Source organism: Urocitellus parryii, chromosome X (assembly GCF_045843805.1).
Source record: "Urocitellus parryii isolate mUroPar1 chromosome X, mUroPar1.hap1, whole genome shotgun sequence".
Taxonomy (NCBI): Eukaryota; Metazoa; Chordata; class Mammalia; order Rodentia; family Sciuridae; genus Urocitellus; species Urocitellus parryii.
The window spans coordinates 34,120,838-34,126,837 of record NC_135547.1 but is presented as its reverse complement, the minus strand read 5'-3'; the positions used below and the strand labels follow the sequence as shown (position 1 = coordinate 34,126,837).

At 44.1% G+C, this 6,000-nt stretch overlaps 2 pseudogenes; both read right to left on the bottom strand.

Moving 5' to 3' along the window:
- Positions 1-2,052: 2,052 nt before the first annotated feature.
- On the bottom strand, positions 2,053-3,936 carry LOC113177844 (L-lactate dehydrogenase B chain-like; annotated as a pseudogene).
- Positions 2,161-2,975, bottom strand: LOC113177845 (protein POLR1D-like; annotated as a pseudogene).
- Positions 3,937-6,000: the final 2,064 nt, after the last annotated feature.

Genomic DNA, 6,000 nt, shown 5'->3' with positions numbered 1-6,000 from the left:
TAGCTCACTGTGGGTGGGGAGAACCCCGGTGGGGCGAAAGGATCTGCGATCCGAGATCAGAGATCAGCGGGGCAGCATCTCTTCCCTCTCGCTCTTTGCCCACCAGCTACCAGCCCACAGACGGGGAAGGCCAGAGGAATTCTCCTTGGCCCCTCTCTCTACACTTGTCAGGAAAACTAGGCAGCGGTAAAAACTAGGGGCACCCAAACACAAGACCCGGGAGGTACACGTGGCCCTGCCTAGGCCACCGAGTCTTCTGATGCACTGGAGAAGACCTTACTGTGGACCTGCAGTTAAAAAAAAAAGGCAAAGGAGACTTACTTGGGGGAGGCCTCGCGTCAGTGGGAAAGGCCTGACAGCTGGGATCTCGGCGCTGGGTCCAGTTGGACCCCACTGTGTCCTTTGTGGTAATCGATGACCCCAAGGACGTTTCCGTTTCCCTGGAGGGCCAGGGGGCTGTAGGCTAGCTGGAAGGAGAGGCGCTGGGAATTCGGGTTTCAGATGTTGGCCCCGCCTAGGGGCGGAGTGGAACATCGTAAGATACTTCCTGATGCTGATGCCCGAAGGGAGAGGAGAGGGGCGCCTGGGAAAGTCAGGTGGGAACTATGTTTTAGTTGCTATTTCCTCAGGAGAACCTATTTGTCTCCTTTGAGTAAGGCGCTTGTTTGGAAGAGGGCAAAGGATGACTAACGACTGGGGTTGTGTCTCCGTGGTAAAACGCACAAGCGTAAGGTACTGGGTTGGATCCCCAGCCTCATGTTAAAACCAACCACCAAAACAACAACAAAAACCACCTAAATAAACAAAATAAAGGTATTGTGTCCATGTGCAACTAAAAACATTAAAAAAATGACCAAAGGAACAACAAAACTGAAGATTTACTATTCAACATCCACAAAAATATTTGGAGCTTTCACATTTTCACTTCACATAGCCCCCCAAATAAGTAAATAAATTAATAGATCTAGGGTATTCAGATGTTAGTAGTAGTGAAGATAGAATTAGCATAGGTCTTGCAATAGGAAAAAAAAATTTTGATCCTGGGCTGGGGATGAAGCTGAGTGGTGGAGAGCTTTTGCCTAGCATGCACAATACCCTAGGTTCCATCCTTAGCATGGTGAGGTTTCCTGTATCTGCTTCATTTCAGATTTCATTTTGTACTATGTCCTTATCTACTGAAGTGGAGGAAATTATATTATGTATTTAGGAATATGTCAAGATGAACCCCTCTATTATGTATACTACAACACTAACAAAAATATTTTTAAAAAATATTTGAAGGAAAAAATGTTCAAATAAATACCTTTTCACTGGGATTGGTACAAATCTGTAATCCCAGCAACTCGGTAGGCTGAGGCAGAAGGATCTGAAGTTTGAGAAGAGCCTCATCAATTAGTGAGATCCTGTCTCAATAAAGGAGGGTTAGAGGTTTGCTGGCTATGTAGTTCAGTGTTAGGGTTCAATCCCTAGTACCACAAAAAGTACCCTTTCAAATTCTAAGTTCATGATTCATTTTCCTAAGGTCATTAAAGCTCTAATTGGTCCCTCCTTGACTGTGAAGCTAGTTCCCAAAACTAGGCACTCCCAGCATTATTACTCCCTGCTCCTTATGGGACCTGCGCCTTTTTTGAGGCCTTCCAGGGCTGCTGCAGGTGATGTGAAACCACCTGACCAATTTGTCTATCTTCCTTTATTTTGAAAAAGTAATAACTCGTCTTCCACGTATAAGTTTATATAAGAAAATGGAAGATAGCCTACTATGATCCCCACACTGAGAAGAGGATTGTTGAATTGAGGCCTGTATCCTCCCAGCACTTTGATCTGTAAGAAGAGTATGTGTGGTGGAGGGAGGGAGAGAAATGCAAATAAAGATTCCATTTTTTTTCCACACTAGAACAGTTAATTTTATTTGTTCTTATTGTAAGTACTAAAATGAGCCTGGGCTTTATCCTGTAGCCCATATCGCATATTAAAGAAGCAGTAAACTGACCCATGTACATGGATGCAGACTAAAGGCTCAGGTTTTCAATTTCTATACCCTGGAGCTGGTAGTCACAGGTCTTTTAGGTCCTTCTGGATGTCCCGCAGGGTATGTGCACTTTTCTTTTTTTTTTTTTTTTTGGATTTATAAGTATTTTATTCTTGAGAAATGACCAAAAGTGCAGCACATCAAAAAACTGGGACTAGTTTTAACAATCTGAAAACTTTAAATTCTAGATTTACAGGTTTTGAAACTAACTTCCAAACAAAATAGGATAAAAGTAACACAGATGCATACTACACTGCCAAAGCAGCCCATACATGCCAAGACATCTTCAGAGCAAGTCCCTTTGTAATTATTCCTTGATGAGTCTTAAGGTCATTTTTCATCTGCCACCAACAGGCACCTTTAAAAACAACAAATGACCTACTGGGAAGATGGCTCTTAGGCATCTGCCCTGCCGGCTCACCTGTCCTCGCACACCCCAGTCCCAGGGCAGTGCGGGCTCAGCTGGCGTGGGCCGGCCCCTCCCACTCAGCCTCACTGCCTGCTGGGCCTCGGGTCACACTTGTCCCGGGTGCCCCGCTTTCTTGGGGGGGAGTACCCCACCGAGCCTCGAGTGTGCAAGCTGTGCTTGTAGGGATGGCTTCTGTGCTTCTTCGGGTTTGCTTCTTTCTGGTCCTGGCTTTTCGCAGGTTCCTTATTGCCTTCTTTTTGTTCATGCTCTTGCTCTTTATGGGAAGGCAATGTGTTCTTGATTGAGTTGATTAAGAATCTTTTATTTGTGCCAGCAAGAGGACACTTCATCTAACCCATAGGTCCCATTGTTTCTGCTCTAGTTTTCCCACGCTTTGCCTCCTTTAGCAGTTCTTCTATTGCTTTCCTCTCCAGCTCCTGGTCCTCTTCCATCGCTGGGGCGGTTTCCGGGATCCTCAGGTGGTGCTGGCGGAACGGAGGCTCTGCCCCATATCGCGAAACGTGAGGCGAAGCAGGAAGGAAGCTGTGCACTTTTCTTGAGGTAAGCAACCTCATCATCCTTCAGCTTCTGGTTGATAACACTGATTAATCCCCCAGCATTGAGGACACATGGAAGGCTCAGGAAGACTTCATTCTCAATGCCATACATGCTCTTTACCATGGTTGATACTGGGTGAATTCTGGATAGATTTTAAACATGGATTCAATAAGGTCAGCCCAATAGCCCAGTTGGTGTTTCCTTTTTTCTTGATGACTTCATAGGCACTTTCAACAACCATCTTATGCACTTTCTTCTAGTTTTCACTATCATTGTCTGTTCCCATTTCTGGATTTAGTTTCTGGAGAAAAACACCAGCCACATTCACTCCACTTTACACAGCCACACTTGAGTTGCCATGTTCTCCCAGAATCCATCCGTGACAGCTGCTGGGATGAATGCCAAGTTTCTTAGCCATAAGATAGCAAAATCTAGCAGAATCCAGATTACACCCACTTCCAATCACATGGTGCTTGGGTAATCCACTTAGTTTCCAGGTAACATATGTAAGAATGTCCACTGGGTTGGAAACCACAATTATGATGCAATCGGGACTGTACTTGACAATTTAAGGAATAATGAATTTGAAGACATTGACATTTCTCTGCACAAGATTGAGACAACTCTCCCCCTCCTGCTGATGGACTCCTGCAGTTACTACCACGATCTTAGAATTGGCAGTCACAGAGTAATCTTTATCTGCCACAATTTTAGGTGTTTGAAGAAACAAGCTTCCATACTGCAGATCCATCATTTCTCATTTGAGCTTATCTTCCAAAACATCCACCAGGGGAAGTTCATCAGCCAGAGACTTTCCCAGAATGCTGATAGCACACGCCATACCAACTTGACCAACACCCAGTACAGTGATCTTATTGTTTGGGACTGTCACTTCTTCTTCTGCAACTGGTGCAGTGAGTTTTTCCTTGAGGGTTGCCATTCATACTCTGAGACCGCAGAGCCTTCTTTCGAAGACAGTGTCAGCTGCGTGTCTCCTCGGGCGCCGGATCTCAAAGATTCCATTTATTTATTTATTATTTATTTTTAAACATCAGAAATTTATTGGTTGCTCAAAACATTACATTGATCTTGACATATCATATATCATACATTTGTTTCAAATGGGGTATGAATTCTTAATGTGTACAGATTGCAGGATCATGTTGATTATACAGCCACGTTTATACATACTGCCAAACAAGTGTCTGTTGTATTCTGCTGCCCTTCCTATCCCCTTCCTACCCCCCTCCCCTCCCCTCCCCTCCCCTCCCTCTACCCCATCCATCTACCATAACTCATTTCTCTCACTCTCTCTTATTTTTTTTCCTCCCCTTCACCTCACATCCTCTTATATGTATTTTTGTATAACAATGCGGGTCTCCTTCCTTCTTCCGTGCAATTCCCCCTCTCTCTCCCATTCCCTCCCACCTCTCATCCCTGTTTGATGGTAATCTTCTTCTCATGCCCTTCCTCCCTGTTCTGTTTTGAGTGGCCCCCCTTATATCAAAAAAGACATTCGCATTTGTTTTTAAGGGATTGGCTGACTTCACTTAGTATAATCTGCTCTAATGCCATCCATTTCCCTGCAAATGCCATGATTTTGTTGTTTTTTATTGCTGAGTAATATTCCATTGTGTATAAATGCCACATTTTTTAATCCATTCATCTATTGAAGGGCATCTAGGTTGGTTCCACATTCTAGCTATTGTGAATTGTGCTGTTATGAACATTGATGATGCTGTATCCCTGTAGTATGCTCTTTTTAGGTCTTTTGGGAATAGTCCGAGAAGGGGAATAGCTGGATCGAATGGTGGTTCCATTCCCAGCTTTCCGAGGAATCAAAGATTCCATTTTTTAAACCATAATGTAGAAAGCTCTCTAGGCCCTGTTAGCCTAGGGCTATTTGATTACTAAACAATTGACCTCCAAGATATTTTTGTTGATCTTTTTTATTTCTATGAACAAAGTAGTCCTTGATTTTCACTATTTTTTTTTAAATTTTATTTTTAGGCTGTACTGGGAATTGAATCCAGGCCTTAGTGCAGGGTAGGCAAGCGCTTTAACACTGAGCTAAATCCCCAGCCAATTTCTTCCCTTCCTTTCTCCCTCCCCGCCTTCCTTTGTTAATTTCAAGACAAGATGGTCTCTAAGTTGCCCATGCTGATCTGGAACTTGTGGTCCTCCTGCCTCAGTCTCTTGAGTAGCTAGGATTACAGGACAGCGCCACTCCGCCAGGTTCCCCACTTTATATTTCTTTTTTTTTTTTAAAGAAAAATAATTTCCACAAATGCAGATACCTTACAAGAGAAAATGGAAGTCATGCCTGCTCATGTCCTGTGTAACCATTTTTAAGAAACCCATGGCCTCTGCATCAACCTGGAAGGCAGCACAACTGGGCATTGACTGCCAGTAACTCCTCCTTACATCCTGCCTCCAAGCCTCACCCACCCAATTCTCCAGCTGATGACCATCTGAAACCCATACCCCAAGACTACCTGCTAGCTGCTACTTCCAGCCTTAGGCTCAGCTCTATTTGTAGCCCTTTTTCCTTACCTATTCCCTTGCTGTTTGGGCAAAGGTTGGAGGAAATTATCAGAGCAAAAGAAGGAGGAAAATGAAGGCCTTGAGATTATTACTCCTGCCAGGTAACTTTTCACATTTCAGGTAAATACCAGAAATCTCACGAATCCCAGCTGCTTTCTGTTGGTGAGGGGTAGGTTGAGGAAGAGGTTGAAAACTTCACCTTGTAGGAGGTAGGAAGGGAAAGAGCTTCCAATTCCTCCCACAAGGAATCATACTGCAAAGACCTGGGCTGTGAAACTCAGGGCCTCTTTTCTGGAATTTCTCCCTGTCTCCCCCCTGCCCCCACCGTCCTGCTTTTTGTAGGCTATTCCCCTACAAAAAGAACCAAGTCAAAGCCATTTTTCTGTCTCCATTCCCTGAACTGACATAGATTCAGTTAACTGCTCATTGTGCTAGAAAACAGATTCACAGAGGTTAAATG